Source organism: Elephantulus edwardii, unplaced genomic scaffold, assembly GCF_000299155.1.
Source record: "Elephantulus edwardii isolate Elephantulus edwardi_28Jun2011 unplaced genomic scaffold, EleEdw1.0 scaffold00181, whole genome shotgun sequence".
NCBI classification, from domain to species: Eukaryota; Metazoa; Chordata; class Mammalia; order Macroscelidea; family Macroscelididae; genus Elephantulus; species Elephantulus edwardii.
In genome coordinates this window covers 2,623,911-2,649,616 of record NW_006399931.1, presented here as the reverse complement: position 1 = coordinate 2,649,616, position 25,706 = coordinate 2,623,911, and the positions used below count along the sequence as shown (strand labels likewise).

Sequence of the window (25,706 nt, the reverse complement as noted above, 5' to 3'; positions counted from 1 at the left end):
TTTTCAAAACATCCAATCATTTCTCTTGAGTCACTCAAGGAAACAGAATATATTTGTTATAGTCATAAGCATTTTCAGCTTCACTTTCACAAGATTATCATTCCAACTGTTTCTCTTTGAAAGCTTATTTTACAAAGCCAAGAAAAGAGTGTGTTTCCAGGTCCCAAAACTTCCATTTAGTGCTTTCCATTAAGCCTTTTTACGGTATTTGTATCAATTAAATATTTAAAAGTTAGGCCCTCTTATGAAATATTTTATTAATTCAAAAGTTATTATTATTTTCTTCTAAAATGATTTGTATTAAAGTATAACAGAATCAGAAGAATATTAATATTGGTAAAATAAATCCAAATATAGCAAAGTGCTGGGGGAGAAAGGTATAAATATAAATATCGGGTATTGTGGTTATGCTAAAAACTTCACTTTAAGCTTCCTTAAAATTAACACAAAATATACAGTTGGCAAAAATCATTCTTATTTTACAGAGCAGGTCTATAACATTTTTATATTCTAATTATTAACAGTGTTACTAAATTCAAGTAGGAATTTATCTCGTGGGCGCTTCTTCAAGGAAAATTGAATTTTATATTACATAACATTTTCATCAATGAAGTTCAATAGCTGCTTTGAACTTCAATAAAAGTCAATATAATGACATTAGAGCAGTTATTTTTAAATTACATTTAGCCCTAGAACTTGGAAAATAAAAAATTACTTAGAAGTTCAATATATAAAATACATAAGAACTATTCTAATTAAAGCAAAGCTGAAGGGGGGCTGAAAGTACCGTAGAGCTAACCACAGAATCTCAGAAAGTGAAATGCCTGTGTGACAATAAACATATCACTGTGCCTTGTTTAGTTACAGATTTAAAATTAAAAGAAAATGTCCTGCAACTAACATCACACTTACTGGTGAAAAATGGAATGCTTTCACCATAATTTTAAGGACAAGCCAAGGAGGCCCACTCTCCTTTATTCTAGTCCTAATCAGTGAGTAAAGCAGGAGGGGCACAGAAACACAAGGCACGATTATTGTAAAAGTAAGAATTAAAACTCTATTTTCAGGTCACGTGGTTGGATATGTAGAAACTGTCAAGAATTTTTTCTTAAATCAACTAGAATTGACAAGTCAGTTAAGCAAAGTTAGTTGTAGGGTACAAGATAAAAAACAAAAACTAATTGTATTTCTATATTGGAAAATGGCCTGAACTCGTCTATATCGGAAAATGAAGTGAAAAAACCAATTTACAATAGCAACAAAAAATATTGAACAGTAAGAAAGGTGATAAAGCATGAGCACAGCAATACACTGAAAACTATAAACTACTTGAGAAAAACTCAAGATATGCATAAATACAGAAATTTACCATGTTCATGGACCAAAAGATTCCATATTATTAACATTAAAATATTTTCTCAAAATTATTCAGAAAATTCAGCACATCATAATTAAATCCTAGTGTGGAAATTATCAAACAATACCATTAATACCACATGCAAGCAACATTCTGCTGAAAATTATCCAAAAATGTTTGGAACAATATGTCAACAGAGAACTGCCAGATGTACAGGCTGGATTTAGAAGAGGTCGTGGTCCTAGGGATATTATAGCGAGTGTTAGATGGATCTTGGCAGAAAGAAGAGAATACCAGAAGAATGTCTATCTGTGCTTCATTGGCTATGCAAAGGCTTTTGACTGTGTGGACCACAACAAGCTATGGCTGGCTTTGAGAAGAATGGGAATCCCAGAACATCTGAAAGTGCTTATGCGAAACCTATACTTGGACCAAGAGGCAGTCGTCAGAACAGAGAAGGGAGACACTGGATGATTCAAAATCAAGAAGGGGGTTCTTCAGGGATGTATTCTGTCTCCATACCTTTTCAATCTGTATGCAGAACAGATCATCTGAGATGCTGGGCTATAAGAGGAGGAATGTGGCATTAGGATTGGTGGAAGAGTCACAACACCCTGCATTATGCAGATGACACAACCCTGCTTGCTGAAACTGAGGAGGACCTGAGTGTTTGCTGCAGAAGTCAAGGACTGCATCCTCCAATATGGATTGAAGCTCAACATCAAGAAAACAAAGATTTTCACCACTGGGCCAACTGGCAACATCAATATGGATGGTGAAGATATTGAGATAGTTAACAGTTATAGTTTACTTGGCTCCACCTTGGTAACAGCAGCCAGGAAATCGAGAGATGAATTGCATTGGGAAAGTCAGCTGTGAGGGACCTCTCAAAAGTACTGAAGAGCAATGATGTCAGGCTGGAGACTAAGGTACTATATAGTCTTCACAATTACTTGCTGGAGTTGAACAGTGACTAGGGATGATAGAAAGAGAATTGATGTCTTTGAACTGTGGCGCTGTAGAAGAGTGCTGAATATACCATGGACTGCTAGGAGAACAAACAAGTTTGTCCTGAAGAGGGTGAAGCCAGAATGATCCTTGGAGTCAAGGATTCTGAAGCTTCATTGACATACTTTGGGCATGTTGCAAGGAGGGACTGGTCCTTGGAGAGGGACATCATCATGTTTGGGGGAGTGGAGGGACGGCGCAGGAGAGGAAGACCCTCGATGAGATGGACTTATTCTGTGATTGGGGTGGTGGGAATGGATGTGTTGGAGACGGCGAGGTTGGCACAGGATAGAGTGGCATTTAGGGCTCTTGTACATAGGGTCACTATGAATCACAAGTGGCTCGATGGCACATAACAACAACAACAAGCTTTTTAGAGGAAATATACAGTTTTATTTTAAAATAGATATAAGAACATAAAAGACTTAGAGTAGCAAGATGTTTTGAAAGGAACTAATTTGGAGGACTTACCTTATCTGTCTGGAGACATACTGTAAAATGACACCATTGAAGGTAGTGTGGTGCTGGTGGAAGGGTAGCCACTAAGGTAGTTGAAGGGAAGATAATAGAACAGCAGTGAACACTTTGCCATCAACCAGGTTTGACAAAGTGCCAAGTAGATCAATAGAAAGTGTAGAGTCTTTTCAATGAATGGGGTGGTCATAAATATGCATATTAATAAATGAACTTTTACGCTTATGATCTCTGGTGGCCTAGTCTGTAGGAAAATGTACTGCTATCAAAAGGTGACATCTTTCAAGCAATTTGAATCCACAAGTGGCTCAGACAGAAAAAAATAGGCAATCTCCTCCTGTGTAATTTCATCTCACAAAACAAGCGGGGGGATCAACTATGAAGCTGTTCTGATACAATAGCAATGAATAAGTTTACTCTTTTAACAAGTGTAAAAATTTGCTTAAAATGAACATTGGCTCAAATCTTAAAACTAAAACCATAAAACTTTTAAAAAAAGTACCAAAAAAACCCCATTGTTGCTATGTGCCCTGGGGCTGTTTGTAACTCAAAACGACCCTATGTACAATAGCCCTATATCCTGCTCTATCCTGTGCCAATCTTATTGTCTCTGACACACCTACCCCCATTACCTCAGTCACCAAATCAATCCATCTCATTAAGGGTCTTCCTCTCTTGTACTGTAGCTCCGCCCTCTCAAGCATGAAGTCTCTTCTCCAAGGACTGGTCCCACCTTGCAACATGTCCAAAATATGTGAGACAAAGAAGCTTCAGAATCCTTGCCTCCAAGGAGCTGCCTGGTTTCGCTCTCTCTAGGACAAATCTATTTGTCCTCCTAGCCGTTCATTGTATATTCAATACTATTCTCTAGCACCACAGCTCAAAGACATCAATTCTCCTTCTATGATCCCTGGTCATCGTCCAGCTTTCTGATGCATACCAAGTAATTGCAAAGACTGTGGCCTGAATTAGGCACACCTTAGTCTCCAGACTGACATCATTGCTCTTCAGTATTTTGGAGAGGCAGACTTTCTCAGTGTAATTTGTCTTTTAATTTGAAGGGAAAAAAAATGTTTAAAGCTCCAAGTTTGATAAATTTAACTTCAAGCCAACTCTTTAATAAAGCTTTGAATGATTAGAAGCCATTCCAAGTGCAACTCTAGGCTTTCTGCAGAAATTCCTAAGGGACTAATTTGGAGGTGGGATGGCTGATTAAAGAGATGGATTAGGGAGACAGTATCTGGGGCAATAATGCACGGACCTTTTCCCATTACTCACAGCTAAGGTTTACTAAAGTCTACCCTCTCCAAAACTGACTGCTACTGATGTTTCCTGAGTCCTGCGTCAGGTGGGTACTTCTAAAAGCACCTGTCTTCTAGGTTGAAAATGCAGTATAGTTACAGTCATCAGGAGGCTCTGAAAAGTGCGCTCCACTGGGTCGATAAGACTTTGTTTCTTTCCCAGTGGACATGAGAGAGACGTCACCCATGTCACTGTCAGTGACTCTGAATTCTGTTTATCCTCACACTTATTTTGCACTCACACTTCCTTTTACCTTTGGGTGTACTTCATTGTATTGTGTTGATGATTCATTTTGCTACACTTTCAAAATAAAAAAAAAATCCTAGTTGCTTCCAAGTTGAATCCAATTTGTGGCAACTCTTAAGTATTGAACTGCTGGGGAAACGAGAACCGCTCTTCGTAGTTTGTGAGGCTGGGAGTGGAACAGGTCAGAAGTAAATTGCCAGAGCTGTCTTCTGAGTCACTTCAAGGTGGATTTGAACTGCTTATCTTTCAGTAAGTCACCCAGGCATGTCCACTACAGCCTCTGTAAATCCATAATGAGTTTATGATTTACATTTTTAAAATATGGATTTATTACTTGCATCTTCTATATTAAGGTATGGTTTTAATATAATAAAATAAAAAGTATATAGAACATGATGAGTTTTAAAAAATGTTCAGTTTTCCTTCATTATCTTAAGAAGACTGATCTCAAAATCCCCTCTCCTTCACAGATACCTAAATCTAAAGATTCTCAAGACCTTTATATATTTGCATATGTTGTTGTTGTTGTTGTTATATGCCATCAAGTCACCTGAGACTCATAGTGACCCAATGCACAATAGCTCTGAACTCTACCCTATCGTGAATCAATCTCACTGACTCTGACATACCTATCCCATTACCCCAATTACTGTGTCAATCCATATTATCCAGGGTCTTCCTCTTCCATGCTGTCCCTCAATCCTTCCAAGCATGATGTCCTCTAAGGACTCATTTTTCCTGGCAATATGCCCAAAGTATGTGAGACAGAGCTTCAAAATCCCTGCCTCCCAGGAACAACCTGGCTTCACCCTCTCCAAGACAGATCTATTTGTTCTCTTGGCAGTCATTGGTATGTTCAAGACTCTTCTCCAACACCACAACTCAAAGGCACTGATTCTTCTGTCATCCTTTGTCACTGTTCAACACTCAGCTTAACGTCCAAAAACCAACTCAACAAGAACTAGTGATTTTAGTGCAGAGTCTTCAGACATAGCTGGAGACACCCTGCCCTATGGGGTTCACTGTTTCACTGCTCTGCTAGAGACATTTCACTTTTGAACCCTCAAACGTATTTGAAATTAGTTGATAGTTTGGCTAGGTAATATGTAATCAAAGTCAAAGAAATTGATATCTACTTTCTACAAACTATTGTTCATGAAGGTATAGCATGGCTATTTCTATTTGGGACAAACGATAAATGACAGCTGGCCTTGGTTCTTCATTTTTCTTTTTTTTAAAAATAAAGGTTTTAAATGGACGTAAAATTGATTCTATAAACAGGAACATCCTAGGAAGGCAACCAATGAAGAAGCTCTACACTCAACTCCTACAGAACGTTTGTTTAAAAGAACATGAAATCATTTGCTGCTAGAGATTAAATGTCCGCTGGAGGAAAAGTGTGAACCTCTACAGGTGGTATCCAGATGGGAATCCTTCCTCCCCGCATGGAGAAAGTCTATAACGCCTCCTCAAGAAAAGATCAGAGGGAGGAAATTTTGCACCAAGAAATTGTGAAGCTTGTGCTTAGAATACTGAATCCCTTAGGGGGCAAGCCATAGTATATTTAACTATGTTGTGGCAAATCCAAAAGATCATCACAACCACAGGAATAGAGTTGATGGAACGGTAATTGCCAGCCTCTACACTGTGATCGACTGCAGGCTGACTGTATTCCTCAATTATATTAGCTTTCAGTCACAGACTTGACCAATAAGACATGAGCTAGTTTGAAATCTGGAAATGGAATGAAACTGGGATAACAGAAAAGAATCCAACTGAAGCCAGCCAGAGAAGAGTTTCACCAACATCTTCATGAATGCAGTCGACAGTTAATTCCAGAACAGTACATAGATTAATCTGTAAGCAATCTATAGTTCTCTCAAAATATGGTAGTTAATTATTTAGTACACTTTAAATAGTTCATTTTACAGGACAAGTCTTCTCCTCTATCTGTAAATCTTTTTAAAAGCATTTTAATGAATGCATAATTATTTAAGAAGTGGGATTTTTGGTGGGTTTCTTTTTTATATGCCCATCCATATTTATTGCCACATTATTCACAATAGCAAAGATATGTAAACAGACTAAATGCCCAACAACAAACAGAAAAATAGTGGTACATCTGCAAAATGGAATACTATACAGCACTGAAAAACAATAAACTTGTAAAACACTACACAACATGGGAGAGTCTGGAAGACATTGTGCTGAGTGAAATATCTCAGTCACAAAAGGACAAATACTGCATAAGACCACTACTATAAAAATGGGATCAAAAATTTTTTTGAAAAGTGTAGACGTAAAGGAGGGGAGAGCAGGAAAAGATTGGATAAATAATAAAAAATACATAGGGATAGGAAGAGGGAAAGGCTATCTGAAAGGAATAGATGATTAGACATTTTACATTTTGTGGCAATTAACAATCTGGAATAAGACATGCATTACAGAGTTAATTGGGTGAAGGGTAGATAGGAAAATGTGTATTTATGAAAGAATGAAATCCATCTTATATGTAAACTTTCACTAAAATTAAAAAAAAATAACAGTGCCCATATGAGTAATGTTAAACATGTGCTTTGAAAATTTAGAATTATCACTGTTAGATTTTGCAAGAAAATTAAACAATCTTCTGTAGTAAAACTTAAAAATAATTTAAACAAAATATTTTTTTCAAAAATACATGTTTTTTTTAATAAAAAAATCTCCTACCAGGACAATACTGCCAAATAACTACTAATTTTCTTTCTTTCAAGTTATGGTAAAAATTTGATATAGACAATTGACTTTGCAACACCAAAACCAAACCCACTCCTGATAAGAAAATTCTCACTCATAGCAACGTTATAGAAAAGAGTGCAAGAAGTTATTTTTTAAAAAAAGTTATTGAAGCTAGGTAAGTCCAAGCAACAAACAGCAAACAAGAAAACTCATTTCTAATTTGAAACAGATTCATTGCTGACCCTCCATTGGGTTTCCAAGCCTGTAAATTTAATGGAAAGCAATTCCCAGGCTTTCCCCTGAGCAGTCACTGTTGGATTTTACCTGTGAAGGAATCCTGGCCTTTGTCTGGTAAATAACCCAGCTCCCTATAGACTGTGTCACCAGACCTCTCCACTACAGGCAAGAGTGTCTCTTTACTAGAAGATTTTAATGTAAAGTTTTCTGACTTCATGAAAATGCACAGAAACACAATCTTTTTCTTGCAATTGAATATTGCACAGATTCTGTAGAGCATCAACCCCAAGTTAGAATCCCGTGTTACAGGATGATGTCTGAATACACCCTGTGTCATGCATGAAGGACAGCCTCTTGCTCTAAACTTTAAATGATGGTGACCAAAAGGCGGGAGCTGTGGGGGTCTAGTGGTGAGCACGGCCAGCACAAAGGCAGGCAGTTCAAATTCAACAGCTGCTCCAAGGAAGAAAGATGGGCAATTTCCTGCTTGACTTACAGTCTGAAAACCTGCTGGAGGCACAGCAATCAGTCAGTTGCCATTTGAATGCACATAACAAACAAGAAGGAAGAGGCTGGGGAAAGGGATAGAAAATAGAGGAACCTAGTGAGTCTTGACATGGCTTCTAACTCCACTCCTTTTTCCTGAAAGTGAGTTGAAACAACACCAGTGAGTTGAAGAAGCTTGACATCTACAAACATAAAGAGAAGAAGAATGAAGAGTTTTGCTTATTTTTCTTCTTCCAACTTGAAGGAAGGAGAATTGGCCATTGGGGAGAGGAAGGAAGAGGGATGAAACAACTAGGATAAAAAATAGGTAAAAATAAATAGATACAAAAATACATATTATATATTTAACAAAAATATATCACATATATTTATTATTATAAAACAGAAAATAAAAAAATAAAACCAAAGAATTGATTCAAATTTTAATTTCTCACAAGAAGAAATGGTTTTAAAAATTCACAGTATATGAAGAAAAAATACAAAAACTATAACATTTGTAAAAAAGTAGAGCGTGTGAAAAATAACACAATACTGCAACGAAAAATAGTATTCAAAGATATCACAGAAGGAAATTCTCTGGAACTAGGGGAAAAGAGATTTGTAGATTCCAAAAGTACATGAAATTCAAGGGAAAAAAATCAATAAAGAATGATTATCTATAAGAAAACATTCCAGTTAAATATTGTTTTCCTCACAACTTGAAAGATGGGAAAAAAATTTATTCTTGCTAATCATTCTCCATCTGACACATCCATAAGCAGAGAGATCTACAATGATCAAAATCATAAGAACTCTTTCTAAAAGGTTAAATGTGAGGTGATTGTTAAGGACAAGGGCATCATGTGTGATAAAACAAGAAGATGAAGACCCTTAAGGAGACGGATTGGATTGACAAAGGATCTGCAGCGATGGCTTCAAGCACAGCAGAGCCTGTGAGAATGGTGTACAACTGGCAACTCTTTGTTCTGCTGTGCACAGGGTCCCTAGGAACCAAACTCTGTCAGATGGTACCTTTGGAGGCAAGGATTTGGAAGCTCCGTCTCACATATTTGGACATGCCGCCCAGAGGGTTCGGTCCTTGGAGAAAGACATCATGCTTGGAAGTGTGGAGGAACAGCAGAAGAGGAAGACTCTGGATGAGATGAATTGATTTAATGACTAGGGCAATGGGGGTAGGTATGTCAGAGACAGTGAGATTGGGCCAGGATAGGACAGGGTTCAAAGCTATTATGCCTGGGGTCTCCAAGAGTCATAGGTGACTCAAAGGCACATAACAAACAACAATAACATCATTGCTTAATTATTTCTAATGTGTGCATAATACTTTTACAAAAGTCATTTAGTCATTATTAATACAAAGGCAGGAAGGAAAGGAAAGAGGGAGAAAGAAGCCATAAGGAAAGGGAGAACAAGGATAAAAGGAAAGATTGACTGATTTCTTCAGAGGTTTCCTCACCCTCCAAGCTACCTGATTATTAAATGTAAGATGAAGACAAAGAGAAGGAGAACAAGAAAGGGAAGAAACCACATTCATTTTGCGCTGATGGAATTCCTGCTAATACCAGGGAAGACTTGAGAGTTTCTGATGATACTAAATATATCAGAATCTCACTGTCAAAAAAAAAAAAAAAAAAAAAGAATCTCACTGTCAGTAATTTTGCATGATATTTGTCTCTAATTTGGATAACTAAAAAAGTACTCCACATTTGTGGAGGCCCAACTGTGCTACTGATTAAAAGAGGGCTGTATTCCATAAATATTTACCTTCTGTGCCACAAGAGCCAGGAAACAGCTTCCAGGGCCTGTTGCCTTCCCACTTAAACATGCTCCACTCAACAAAGCAACTGTGAACCATTTTCTAGATCTAATTATCTTTTCTACCAGGTCTCTGGTAGACTGTTGTGTCTTTATTCCAGATACTGTGAGGCTTTGTATAGCAGGAGTGCTGGGGTGGATGTGGAATTCAAGTCAATTGATAGTTTAAAACCTATGTTTCAAATCTCCTATGGAAAACTATTCAAGAAACTGGACTGTATGAGGAAGAATGTTGAATCAGGAACAAAAGAAATCTCATCAATAACCTGTGTTATACAGATAATAAAACCTTACTTGCTAAAAGCAAGGTGGACTTGAAACACTTGCTGCAGAAGATCAAAGAATATAGTCTTCAATGTGAGTTATATATCAACACCAAGAATACAAACATTCTTACCACTGGACCAATAATAGACAATATTATGATTGTTGTTGTTGTTGTATGCTGTTGAGTCACCTGCAACTCATAGTGACCCTATGTACAACAGCCTTAAATCCTGCCCTATCCTGTGCCAATCTTACTGTCTCTGACACACCTACTCCCGGTACCCCGGTCACTCAATCAATCCATCTCATCGAGGGTCTTCCTCTCCTGTGCTGTCCCTCTCCAAAGACTGGTCCCTCCTTCCAACATGTCCAAAGTATGTCAGATGAAGCTTCAGAATCCTTGCCTCCAAGGAGAAGCCTGGTTTCGCCCTCTCTGCGATGAACCTGTTTGTTCTCTTAGCAGTCCATGGTATATTCAATACTCTTCTCCAACATCATAACTCAAAGATTTCAATATTCTGTCTATCATACCTAGTCATTGTCCAGCTCTCTAACATATAGCAAGTGATTGCAAAGACCATGGCCTGTATCAGGTGCACCTTAGTCTCCAGACTGACATCATTGCTCATCAGTACTTTGGAGAGGTCTCTGACAGCAGACTTTCCCATCACAATGTGTCTTCTAATTTCCTGGCTGTTGGTGCCAGGAGTGTTGATTGTGGAGCCAAGCAAACTAAAGCTGTTAGCAATCTCAATCTCTTCACCATCTATCATGATGCTGCCAATTGGCCCAGTGGCAAGAATCTTTATTTTCTTGATATTGAGCCTCAGTCCATATTGAAAGCTATAGTCCTTGACCCTCTCTAACAAGTGCTTCAGGTCCTCCTCAGTTTTAGAAAGCAGGGTTGTGTCATCTGCATAATGCAGATTGTTGATGAATCTTCCTCCAATCCTAAAGCCACATATCATGACAGATGAAGAAAACATTGAAATTGCAAAAATATTAAAGAGTAATATCAGTTTGAAGTACTATGTTGGGTCTGATTCAGGCCATAGTCTTTCCAATCACTTGCTATGCATCTGAGAACTGGACAATGAATAAGAATGACAGAAGAATTTATACTTTTGAGCTGTGGTGTTGAAGAATAGTACTGAATATCCCATGGGCTGCCAAAAAATCCAAATAGATATGTCTTGGAAAAAGTGCAGCCACGGTGCTCCTTGCAGACAAGGATGATAAAAATTCATCTCACGTACTTTGGGCATGTTACTAGGAGAGGCTATTACTCAGAGAGGGACATCATGCTTGGAAAAGTGGAGGGTCAAAAAAAGAAAGATCCTCAACCAGATGAACTGACACAGTGACAGCTGCCATCGACTTGAGTATGTCAGGAAGTGTGAGGATGGGACAGACTAGGACAGGGTACAGATCTCTTGTTCACAGGGTCACTGTGGGTCATTCTCAACTAGATGGCTAACAAAACATAGCCAGGATCTGAACTATCTTGACCAGATATAATTTCCACTAAGATGCCAATTAATCTGAGTGAATCTACCAAGCACTTTTCTACTTGTAATGTTGTTGTTTTCGTTGTTGTTAGGTGCCATCAAGTCGAGTACATTGAGTATGACTCATAGCGACTCTCTGAACAAGGAATAGGTGGGAATATTAATTGACTTGTTTCAATTAACAGATGAAGCCTTGGATGTTCCCACTAGTCTGGATGAGAGACTTTGGAGGACAGCTGTCTGGTCAACAGATTGGAAGAGGTCTGTATTTGTTCCCATTCCCAAGAAAGGTGATCCCACTGAATGTGGATACTATTGAACAATATCATTAGTATCGCATGCAAGCAAAAATACTGCTGAAGAACATGCAAAAACCAGCTAGAATACAGTACATAGATAAGGAACTTCCAGAAGTTCCAGCAGGATCTAGAAGAGACCGTGGTACCAGGGAGATTATTGCTGATGCCAGATGGATCATGGCTGAAAATAAAAAAATACCAGAAGAATGCCTATTTATGCCTTATTGACTATGCAAAGGCATTTGACTGTGTGGATCGTAACAAGTTGTGGCTAATATTGGCAACAGTGGGAGACCTAGAGCACTAACCCTATACTTGGACCAGGAGGCTACTGTGCAAACAGGGCAGGGGACACTACATGGTTTTAAATTAATAAGGGAGTGTGTCAGGGTTGTATTCTCTCTCAATACTTGTAATGAGTCTCTATTAAAAGAATCAACTCTCTTCCCTATTGTTCCCTTGCATTTCAATTAGTGTTTCTATTCCCTTCCACCACAACCCCAGATGCTACATTTAGTAACTTCAATAACTGTTGCCCTCTTTTGACCCATTATATCACCAGGTAGAATTCAACCTCTATTAAAATCCACCTTTCTAACTATTCCTTACCTGGTGGACCCTAGCGATGTGATGTGATTGGGAAAAAGATTATTTACCTGAGTTAATGGATGTCATAAGAAATGATGCTAAATCTCAAGAAAGATTTCTGCATTATCCAGAATAAGACTTCAGCAAAAGAGTCGGTTTATATCAATGGATATAGAATGGATCAAAGAATCATTTTATATATTTCTCCCTCTCAATAGCCCTGCCTGTCACTCTGGGCTGATTATCTTTCATTCTGTTTCACTGATAAAAGCAATCAGGAGAAAGCTTCTTCCTTTGCTCATTATCAAGATGCACCTGACTCATTTACTTGGTCCTTCCTCCTGATGGAATGGATGAACTCTCTCTGAGTCATCTAATCATCCCTCTACAGTACCCTGGGTCCCAGCCTTATTCAGACATTTCCCCTCCTTCACCATACTGTCAGCCTCATATTCTCACTCCACTCCATCCACACTTCTCTTCTTAAAGATGCCAAACTTGCCTGTGTCTCAGGGCATTTATGAATTCTATTGCATGGAATTCTCCTTACCCTCAATATCAATGCAGCCTATCCACCTCCTCCACACTTTTTCTCTGAGATTCTTGTAAATGCAAAATTTTTAAAAGTCCTTATTTTTTTAAAAGTCATTATAGTTTTAAATAAATGGTAAAACACAACCCTTACACTTGACTTCCTAAAAATTTATGGAATCAACTCTCTCAGCCCTGGAAATATTTCACCACTGTAGATTTTGTCTTTCATTCTTAATAGCAGACCTCCTTTCTATTCAGCTCTCCTAAGTCTGCCAATGACGGTAGGGTAGACACTAAAATCTTCAGTATAAAGTAAGACAGTCCTCTTCCCAAGAGCTTACCTCAGCAATAGACAATTCCAACTTCTCTGTCAGCAAAGGAGAGCTTCAAACTCTTTCTTCTTTATAGAATCATCATTTTGTCTTGATAATATCAAGATTATATATGAAATTAATATAAATTGTAGTTTTAAAAGGTGAGTAAACTATTGCTTCCAATTATGAGAATAAGTTACATTTTCATTGATTACTCATATCTTTTTAAAGAATTAAAATTACAGTGACACCTATGGCACAGTAAGAAAATATTCTCCCACACTCTCTTCACATGGGTGAGAAAATAAAAGAGTTTAGAGAGTCATTGTGGAGTCCCTGAGTGCTACAGATGGTCAACCTGATCAGCTACCAAGCGAAAGGTTATAGGTTCAAGTCTACCCAGAATTAACTTGAAAGAAAGACCAGGTGACCTACTATTTCTGAGGGGAGTGGGGGTATAAAAAATCAGCCGTTGAAAACCCAGGTTACCAGCTCCACTCTGACACATAGGAAGCAGCCAGAAGTCAGAATCAATTTTGATAGCCACCAGGTTTGGAGGATTTTTTTAGCATCATTTCATGTTCTATTTCTTAAAAATGTTAATCCTCCCATAAGAAAACACTTAATCCCTTAGGAAAGAAACCTTGTTTCTTCCTGTCATTCTGCTTTACTTCATATTAATAACTTTTTTCATTAATTTTACTATTAACTTTTGACTTCTAGCAATGTTTTATCACTAGTGAATTCTTTCAGAAGACCGTAGGGTAATATGGGAAGAATTAACATCTTAATAAAAGAGAATCACTTTTTTGTATTCTCATGAAGTTCACAGCATAGATAATTTTCCTATAATCAGAATTAATAAAAAGCTTTTATGGCACTTCTTGAAAGACACCAAACAAAACTCTATTTAACAATTTGTTATCAAGTATCTCTTGAACTTAAATCTGTACCAACAGCTGTGGCTTAAGTTAACTGAGCAAGATTTTGAGATTGACAAATTGTAGCCACCATCATCTAGAAATCAACAGAAAGAGCTACAGGAAAGGGTCTCTAAATTTCAGTAGTTTCTGCAGATGTGAACAAAAAATGTTCAGAACAGTATCAGACTTCTGTGTTGCCTAAGAAGACTGCATCTATACTTAATGAAGTCATTTCATCAATGTGTGCTTGTTGTTAGTGGTTCCTATCAGCTTAGCACCTGACTCATGTACCAAATTGAGGCTGAACTATTATGTGCATAAAGTTTTCATTAAGTTTCAGATTAATTAATTAATTTTCAAATTCTTTACTTTCAATCTGTTTTCACCATAGATTGAATTTTATCTTCACAAAATAAGTGGGTCATCTCTCAGTAGCTTGGCACTTACAAATGATGTAATGTGGCAGTTATGCAATGATGTCATTATCCTCACCATGTGATCTCATGTGGGCAGACCTGATCTAATATAAAGCCATTTGTATGAGATATAACACCCTGAATCAGGTCACAGTCTGATCTGATGTAAGAGGACTTTGCCTAGTATATGGCTAACATCACCTTTTCATCTCACAAGGAATGAAAGAAAAGAGATACAAGTATACAAAGTGGGAGTTCCTAACACCAAGAAAGACCAGTCAGTAGTGGAGGACAGCCTTTGCACTCGGGCCTCCTGTGCTAGGAATCTCATAAGACCAGAGGACACACATCATGGAGAGCCTTGAGCTTGCCCTCTGAGTGTGAGAGAATAAATATCTACTCATTAAAGCCTCTCACTTACATTTCTGTTAAAGCAGCACTAGATGACAAGGCAGTCTTCATCCAGAAGCTCCACTGAAACCAACTGAACAAAAGGCCAAGTCTCTTCTGGTACATGGGTGAGGTTGTGTTCAAGAGCTGGAAATCAAACCAGGCTGACTGAACGGAAAGTCAGACGTCTACCACTGAGCCATCAATGCCTCAAATTTACGGTAAGCAACAAGGTGTATTTGTTTGCTTGTTTGGGTTTTTTTTTAACTTATCCACACTGCTTGTGAGAATAAACTGTTTCTTTGACTTTGACCTAAAAGTTTAAAAACAAGCAAACAAAGAAAATCAGATCCAGCTCTCCTGGGAGAGGCTCTCAAATATTGTTTGGACGTATAGTACAAAGAGTATGTGACTTCTAGCGTGGCTTGAGCTATGTCCTCCCTAAAATAGGTGTCAGGTTGGTTGAGTTACAATTCTCAGAGGATTGGTGGTTATCTAATGATGTCATGATTCCCAGGATGTCATCTGAAGCCATCAGTCAACCAGTCATAAGGGATTATGGTAGGATCCGATATCTTTAGTCAGGCCACAGCACTGGTCCCATAGAAGGAGAACTCCCACTTTTTATTAATAAGATAAAGAAAAGGGACTGGCGAGCTCCTAGCACCAAGAAAGAGGAGTCAGGACAGGAGCACGTCCATTGGGACATGGGTCGCTACACTTGGTGTTGTTGTTATTGTTGTTGTTTTTAAGTGCCGTCGAGTCGCAGGTGACTCATAGCGACCCTATGAAGGAGAGTCCTCAACACTTGTGTGTCTCTCATCCTCTCTCCAAGTTCATAGGGTTTCAGGAGGCAAGCCATTACGGAAGTGGATGCTGCTCCTCCTTCCAAGCTTGTTTTAATTGGGGAGTTTCACCCAACACTGTCCTCCATGGGTTGGTTCTACACTTGAGGAACTCATAAACCCAGAGGAAGCTTGATGACAAGGACCTTCCCTGGAACGGGCACCCTAAATTCAGACTTCCAGCCTCCAAGACTATAAGAAAAGAAAATTATGCTTGTTAAAGCCATTACTTGTGCTATTGCTACTAGACTAGATAAGTAATACTGCTTCATTCTGTAACTTCTCATGTAGGTCTATGTATCTAGCTAAAGCTGAGCATAACCTTTTCAACATGAACACAATAGACAGGAAGAATTTTAGCCATAATCTTCGTCTTGTTCCACTTTCAATAGGAGTGATTCAAATGATGAGCTTCCTTTTAAGAGATCTTAGAAACACTTAGACACAAGGACATAAGAAAAAAGAAGAAAGATAGTCCCACATTTCAGTAATCTATATATTTTAAAGAAATTCATGCTCCCACATACAATTCTATTAAAATTCCCCCTCATGCCTCAGGACCTAAGTATTAAATTATCTGCAATGCATTTGTGAAAAGTGTGTGCTGTTCTCTAAATTATTTAAAACGACTTACTTTTTACGATGGCATTTTATCTCTCAGTGTTTGTTCAGATAAACTATTAAAAGTAAAACATTTACCTAAGCCTTGTTTTGATCTTGTAATAGCATTTCTGCTTGATTTAATTTCACGTTAGTGTTTTTAAGCTAATTACTAAGACAAAAACAACAATTCGAAAATACCATGGGCATTTTAAAAACAGTCTCAGTACTCAATGATGATAAAGCATTAATCATTGACCAGAATACTATTTCCCACATATTTTTTACTTGCCATCCACACAGTGTAAATAGACTGTATCTGCTACTCATAAGATATGTCACCTGCTCTAGGTATTACATCTCTCAAATATACCCTTACCTGCAACAGGGATATAAATCATTTACAAAATTCTTATCACGAAACATCATGTTACACATGTCACCATCCTACCTGAAATTCCTAAATCATATCTTTTATTCATTTCCCTTCTTGTTAAATGTGCCTTATTTTGATGCAGCCCATTTTCCTTGTCATGGTGGGAAGACCAATGGTGTGCAGCACACAAGCTTTCCTTCCAGTTCCGCACTAAAACACTTCGATGTTGATTAAAGTGATTTTACCCACTGGGACAGCTGACTGAATTGTCAAGCCATGACTGTGCCAATTGAGAAACCAATTCTTTCAATCAAGATGAGGGAAACTTACGTGTTTCAGAAAGAGCATAAAAGTATCTTTATTTATGTACCAGTAAGTAACCTGAAAATGGCTAAAGAAAGGAGTATATAAGGTTGCATAGTGGAGTGTACTCGGAGCGGTGGGGGGATTGCAGGGGGATTGTATACCAATGAAAGAATTTTTCTTTTACTTTTCAAAGAGAGAAGCGAACTGGGAGGGGGGAGGGGTAGACAGGGAGAAAAATGCAACATGAATGAATGGAAATCCTTAGTCTCTGTAAACTTTCATTAAAATTAATAAAATATAAAAAAATTCATATGGTAAAACCCCCTATCCATAACTATACTTATTCGGAATTTAGACCTGTTCTTTAGTTATCATAAGCTACTCTCACACGTATCATAACTCCATATTCAGTGTTTATCATGGTATTTACTATGAAACATTAATTATACAAAAATTAGAAATCTGACTCTGCATATAATAATATTGTTCTTGTTATGTACTGTCAAGCTAGAACATAGCTGACCCTCCAGTGGGTTTCCAGAGGCAGTAAATTGCATGGGAGGAGGTTGCCCACATTTTTTCTAAGGAGCAGCTGGTGGTTTCGAACCATATGCCTTTGGGTTGGCAGCACACCTTACTTTCAGAGAAGACACAAACATCGCATCGATAACTAAAAGAAATTTAACCCAATCCAATTCAAATCTGTTGACTCCAATATTGTTGTGGCTGTTTCTGAGTCTCCATCGATATCAACTAACACTAACACCAGCTGCAATTGCACTACTTCTTCCTCTGATCCTAACCATCAGAGTCAGGTCAGATCTTACAACTTAAAAGATCATCATCTTTCAGAAGCTAAGACTGTCCCCGATTTAAGATGCCAGCTGCAAGTTTAAAGTTCTCCTGATATTCATACTTCTGAACTCTGCTACAAATTCAGAGTCTCTATCTATGTGGGTTTGTAAAATGGTGCAACCATTCTGGAAGGCAGTTTGGAGCTTCCTCAAAAAAGGTGAACATAGAAATTCCATAGAACCCAGCTATTCCACTACTTGGAATATACCCTGAGAATATGAACTGAGGCACAAACTGAGATTTGTACACCAATGTTCATAGCAGCATTATTCACCATCACAAGAACATGGATACAGCTGAAATGTCCAATCACAAATGAATGGATTGAGAAATTATAGTAGATTTCACACAATGGAATACTATGCAGCACCCAGGAGCAGTAACTTTGTAAATTATTACATAACTTGGGAGGGACTGGAGAGCATTATGTTGAGTGAACTAACTCAGTCCCCTAAGAATAAATATTGTATAAAACCATTACTGTAGAATGAGTATAAGGATCCAGGAAGAGTGGGAGAGGCTGGAAGAAGAGGGATGCGGATGTGCAGGGGGAAGGGGGATTAATCATTGGATTGTACAATTTGATGGGTGAAGGGGTGAGGGAAATTGAAAGAATTTGTTCAAATTTGCATTTGAATTTTGTAAATAAACTAATAAGAAGAAAAAGAAAAAAATATAAATTCCAGAAATAAAAAAAAGACACAAGCAGTAAATGAAAAGTCCTCAGAGAGGTGCCTTCTGTCTCCTCAAGGGAGCTCCTCTGCCTGCTCCAGACACCAGCTATGAGCCTGAGGGCCACAGAGAGGCTCCCGCTGCACCCTCAGGATACAAGCTGTAAGCTTGAGGTCCTCAGTTACCCCTTGCTGCTGATTCACTGGCTCTCATTTCTTCCTCAGCTTTGCAAGTACACTTAAATGATGCACAGAACCCAGGAAAGCACTGGAGTTAGCAACTACAGTTTCTTACAACCAGAAAATGCATATAAAGAGACATACAGGGTAAAGTCTACAGGTCCCCAATGTAAACCTTCTGTGCCATAAAACATGTGCTTGTCACTTTATCAAGCACTGATGGCTTTTACCAAGGATCCAGGGCTTTTATGGGGGTCCTATTGGTGAGACTCACTATCCATACAACTGAACTGAAATGAACTTCCGGCCTCTCTGCTTTGCGGTCACTCTGCTATGACATTGTGGGGTTTTCTGGTCTAGTCATCCTCACTATTGGCTTACCTGTGAGTATAAACTGTCAGGGATAAAAAAGAAGACAGACATTGGAGACAGTCCCAAATTTTAGATGTTATCTCTCAGGAACCAAAAACAAAGATACAGTTATTTGGACAAAATTAAGTATAACACCAAGACCAACACACTGTGTAGGAAATAAACCACGGAAAAGTGAAATTCTTATTTTAACCTTTATATTATCTTAATTCTCATTCTGTCAGTCTGGTTGTAAAGGGTAAGCTAACTAAATCAGGAGTTCTGTGGATCAAGAGAATGTAATCCGAGGAAACTCTGTTAAAGAGAAAACTAGATTAAGTGAATATTGTGAACAAACAAGGAAAATATTCCTACGTAAATGTTGAAGTGTTCAACAGAACAAAGGTATAGGTTAGTGAGTAAATGTCAGTATATTCCCGTAAAGTCAGTACATTCTACCTTGTGTGTGTGTGTGTATACACACACACACACGATATGTTTCAGAAGAAACATTCTCTTGCTAACTCAAAATCACTATTAAGAATATAGTCATCAAAAAGGGAAGAGGAAGGGGTCATAGCCACAAACAGGATGTCTTAGATAAACCTCACAGTCCTTGTTAATATTTTCTTCTGCTTATATATTGGAAACCTTCTCAATAAAGGTTATGGGAGGTGTACATGTCTGGAGGACACTCCACCATGAGTTCCCCTTCCCTTATTTCTTGACTAACTAAAGTCTTGAGTTCATTCAGTCATCCACCCTTGTTCTGCTATTCAGAGAAATGCAACAATTGGTTCCAACACATAGCCAGCTTCTACCAAGTTTCTGAAGTTGTGAATCCTAGTAGGCGATTGCCCTTCTTTCTCCCTTGGAACTGCTGGTGACTTCAAAATGCCAGAGTTTGAAGACCTTTGGGTTACCGATACAACTCATTCCAGACCACAACATTAGAGCTCCCTGCTAATGATGCCATAACAGAGAAGACACCATTAGTGAATATATTTAACAAACCAACCTATGCTCTCACAGTTTAAGAGATTATAAATCCAAACTCAGGGTGAGACCCTCAGGAAAAAGGTTTTCTCTCTATGTCTCTTTGTTTTAGTTTACCAGAGCAGAATCTTGGGTCCAAATGAAGCGCTGCACTTCTGACTCTTCTTCCTTCTTCGTGGCAGTTGATTTATTGTCATTAAGTTAACCACAAATTTTAGCAATCCTATGCACCTTCCCCTTGAAGATCTCAACCTTTCCTATCCTGTTCCACCCTTGCAATCTCTGTATTGCTAAAGTCCATTGTGGTAGTCACACAATGTGTGAGTCTATCACTCTGATGGTCTTCCTCTCCTTCACTGACCCCCTCCTACCTTTCTCAACATGATGGCTCTCTCCAGAGACTGTTTCTTCCTGAAAATATACCCAAAGTAAGTAAGACAAAGTTTCAGCAACCTTGCCTCTAAGGAGGACTCCATTGTACTTCCATCAGCAGAGGCTGGCTGGTTCTTTTGGCAATCCACAGAATATTCGCTATCTTCTTCAACACCACAATCCAAATGCATCAATTATTCTTTTGTAATCTTTATTCACTGTTCAACTTTTAGATACATAAGAAGCAACTGAAAATAGTATGGCTTATTTCATGTTTATCTTAGTCTTTAAAGTGACATCCTGCTCTTTAAGAATTTTGGAGAGGTCCCTGACAGCAGATTTCCCAATGTAACACATCTTTTGATTTCTTGGCAATAGATTCCTCTTAGGTGCTCATTTCTCTTTCTATTTCTTAAAAGACAAAAGGCAATACAGGCCAAAGTCTAAGGAATGAGAAAATTTCCTTTACTTCAGATCATTCTATCATACAATCTCTGGTCTCATTTCTAAAACCCAAGTCATACTTTCAAACTATCCACCCTTCTAGAAGCACTATGGTGACATGTTCCATAGAGAGGTGAGCTGTTAGCCAAAGGACACACCTTTTTTGCATGTCAAATCCATCAGGGACTCTGCAAAAGAAAAATGGTCATCTTCTCCTGCTCAATTTACAACTTTGGATACTTGCTAGAGGGTTAGCTATGGGTTGGTTCCAACTGGAATAAGAAATAGAATCCTTCTTCTGTCCTTCAGCCTATATGTCCCAGACACCAGCTATTATTAATGCATCTTGATTTCATGCTCAGTCAATTTCAGACTGAAAAAGTTGGTAGAAATGTTGCATTTCTTCATCTTCGGAATATCCTAAGCAGGAGTGGCATCCACTTCCTAAACAACATGTCTCCAGAAACTCTATGAACTTTGATAATGGTCAACAGCTATAGAGAGACATTAGGCCTTCTGTCCATAGGGTCACTGTGAGTCATGCTTGGCTCAAAGGCAATCAACAACAGCAACAACAATAGCATTGTACTTCAGGACAGATCTTGGAATATTCTTTTCAAAGAGTAACATAACACTATTCCTATTTAACTAATCTTTCCTGGTATAGTAGATAATATAATTAATTACCCGATTTTAAATGGCCACTAGTAGTCTATATCAGTTCATTAACGCCTAGGATGCCAATTTTATGTGTTCCATTTTATTTTCTACAACTTCCAATTCTCCCATATTCCACACTCATACATTTCATACTCTAATTCTTAATAAAGTTTTGCAGCTATTTCTCCTAATTTTGAGTTTTGGCACATCAGCAAATGAGGATCCTTTATTGGGCAAAAGCTTTACTCCATCTATATTAAGGTACACCCTACTTTCAGGCTGGAGACTAAGGTGCGCCTGATACAGGCCATGGTTTTTGCAATGACTTGCTATGCATCACATAGAAGGAAAGTTGATGCCTTTGAGCTGTGGTGCTGGAGAAGAGTACTGAATATACCACGGACTTCTAGGAGAACAAACAGGTTCATCCTGGAGAGGGCGAATCCAGGCTGCTCCTTGGAGGCATGGATTCTGACATACTTTGGACATGTTATAAGAAAGGACCAATCCTCGGAGAGAGACATCATGCTTGGAAGGGTGGAGGGACGGCGCAGGAGAGGAAGGCCCTCGATGAGATGGATTGATTTCCTCACTGGGATAAAGGGGACAGGTGTGTCAGAGACAATGAGGTTGGCAAGAGACAGAGCAGGGTTTAGGGCTGTTATATATATAGGGTCACTATGAGTCGCAAGCAACTAGAAATCACATAACAATACAACAACTTTGAAGAGGTAGCTCTTACCCAGTCATGTGTTAAATATCTTCTAAAATGAGAGGCTCATCTTGTGGAAGTATATGACTGATACTGATGAGGATTCTGAAGGACTCTTATTTCAAAAGTAAATGGTCAGTTCAGCTTTCAAATATTTCTCAATTAGACTCCTGACCGATCCTTCTGGTAATTAAACATGGCATAGCTTCCAGCATCACGGCAACACTTATTACAGATTTTATGTGATGACTTTATAAATTAAAGCCATATTCTTTTTAACTATTAAAAACACCCCTAGACTTGTTGTTGTTGTTGAACCGTCTGTTAGCCCAGTGCACAGAGAAATCATTCCCTTTTTAATTGTTTAAGTCTTCTACGACTTACTTAAGCCATGGTGACTCCTTGTGTGTCAGTTTGGAAATGTACTCCATAGCATTTTCATGGCTCTAGCGTTTAGACGTTTGCTCTGGTGGCCTTGGGATGAGGAGTTGTGCTGCCAACTCAAACGCAAGCTTTTTGAATCTACCAGCTGCTCCACAGGAGAAAGATGGGCAATCAGCTGTGGTGTGATTAACTGCCTCTGAAAGCCCTCTGAAGGGTCAGCTATGACACATCAACAACAACATGAACAGGCCCGTCAATACCACAAGTGGTTATGAACTGAGTTATTAATCAATATTGGCAGCTCCTATCCACTCACAAACATTTTAGAAAAAAAGGCCTAAGAATCTGCTTGCATAAGTCATTATTGTTATGTGCTGTCAAATCAGAACCAATCCATAGCCGACCCTCCAGTGGGTTTTCAGAGATTCTCATCACAGGGAAGAAAACAGAGCATCTTTCTCCCGAAGAGCATGTGTTAGATTAAAAATGCCTGCCTTTGGGGCAATTTCTAATTTTATGTGAAATGGAAAGTGACCCCAAACAAGTAAAGCACTACTGAAAAAGAAAAACAAGGTAGGATACATCACACTCCCTGATTTCAAATCCTAATACACAGCCTTGGTGGTCAAGACAGTGTGGTTGTGATACAGAGACAAACACATAGATAATGGAATAGAATCGAATCAAGAACCCAGAAATCAGCTCATCTATCTGTGCTCAACTGTTTTTTGACAAGGATATGAAATCAGTTAAGTGGGGAAATGACAGCCTTTTTAACAAATGCTGTTGGCAAAATTGGAAAACCATCTGTGGAAACTCAAGCAAGACCCACACCTCATACCATACAAAAAACCAACTCAAAATGATTCAAGGACCTAAGAGTAAACCCCAAGACTATAAACTTCTTCAGCAGAGAAAAGCTTGGAAGAATTCTAGAAGCCCTAATCCACAACATAAACAGATCTTCCAAGCATAATGAAAGACCTACAACCAAGAGAGAACAAAATAAATGGATGGGACCTTCTAACAATCAAATCCACACCAAAAAGATTTCTCCAACAGGGTAAGAATGAAAGCCGCAGACTGGGAAAAAATATTTGGTAATAACATATCTGAAAAGGGACTCATGTAAAATTTATAGAATACTCCAGCACTTCAACAAGAAAAAGGTAAACAACCCAATTGCAAAATGGACACAAGATACCTATAGACACCAAAGAACACATTCAGATGACAAACAAACACATGAAGAAATGTTCAAAATCTCTAGCTATCAGAGAGATGCAATTAAAAACAACTATGAGATATCATCTCATCCCAGGAACAATAGCAAAGTTCAACAGAGCAGTGAACAATAAATGCTGGCAAGATTGTGGAGATATTGGAACCCTTATTCACTGCTCGTGGGAGTATAAAATGGTGCAACCACTATGGAGGGCAGTTTGGCACTTTCTCAAAAAGTTAGTAATAGAAATACCTTTCCACCCAGCAATACCTCTACGAAAGAAACCAAAACCACCATCCAAATAGATATATGCACACCCATGTTTATTGCTACACTATTTACAGTAGCAAAGAGATGGAAGCAACCCAAGTGCTTACCAATAAGTGAATGGATAGAAAAAGTATGGTAAATTTATACAACGGAATATTACACAGCACTGAAAAACAATGAACTCATAAAAATATTGCACAACATGGGTGACCCTGCAGGATGTTAGGCTAAGTGAAATATCTCAATCACAAAAGGACAAACACTGCATAGCACCACTATATAAAGTAGGTCTGACATTAAGGTTTTGAAGGAGAATAGGGTAAGAGTGGATAGATAATGAACATTGCATTGGAATAGATGAAGGAAAGATCTGTTTAAAAGGAATACATGATTAGGCATTATATGCACAACAGCAGGCCAGAATAAGAGGTATATTGCAAAGAGGATTGGGGGGAGGTAATTGTGCAACAATGAATGAATATTTTTTTTACATTATTAAATTTTATTAATTTTAATGAACATTTACAGAGATTTTGGGTTTTCATTCATTCATTGTTGCACTGTTTTCTCTACCCTCCTCTCCCCAGTTTGTTCTTCTTTTATATTCCTCCCCCACCTCGATAGTCTGTTTTAATTGTCCATTTGCCACAATGCTTGTCAAAATAAGTGAACTGGAGGATAGAGAAGGAAAAGTTGGACAGGGGTACAAATGTGCAACAATTGTTGTTTGTTGCAACAATTAGTGAATGAAAATATAATTTTTCTGCAAAATTTTATTAAAATAACAATTAAAAAATTATTTAAATAACAAAAATGCCTGCCTTTGGGTTGGCAGCACAACTCTTTCTTTTTTTACACATTTTCAACTCATTTATTTTAGAAAAGCAAAAGTTTACAATCAGTCCCGTGAGGCAAGACATAATGAATTCAACAAGTTAGTTAATACACTTTCACAAACTTTTATAGATTAGTCTAAAGTAAAAAAAAAAAAAAAAGAAGAAGAAGAAGAAAAGATTGCCCACTTAGGGACTCAGATACATTAAAAAAAAATATTCACATACAATAACATAAAAAACTGACAAAACCAATCACACAAACTAATTGATAGCCCTAACATTTCACATTGGTCTTTGATGCAGCACAACTCTTTACCCACTAGGCCACCAGAGTTCTCTTCCAAAATGTTATTAGAACATGAAAACCTTAGTTCCAAGCTGTCACAGTTAGAATCATCAGAATGGAAATTCATTTCATTTTAGGTAACACGCTCAGGGACAAAAGGATCATTTCCCTGTCTGTCTGTCTTTAATATTCCTCTTCCATTTATCAAATTTCCTTTGTAAGAACATTCATCTTGGGCTCTAGTGTGTCATCAAAGGTTAGAATTGTCGTCTTCACCACATTACATTCCTGAATATACTTCCCTTGTACATGGAGTGAATGATACGGAGTTTCTACTAATAGAAATAATACAAAGTTTCCCTCTTTAAATAAATTCAGGCTACAAAGTTACTCAACTTAAAAAAAATACTAGGTAATAACTGTACAAGTGCTAA

At 38.0% G+C, this 25,706-nt stretch overlaps 1 protein-coding gene across 2 annotated transcripts in view; it reads right to left on the bottom strand.

Moving 5' to 3' along the window:
- GRM8 (glutamate receptor, metabotropic 8) overlaps positions 1–25,706 on the bottom strand; it is a 1,137,490-nt gene that overhangs the window by 726,545 nt on the left and 385,239 nt on the right. The gene's annotated exons all lie outside the window — the stretch shown is intronic.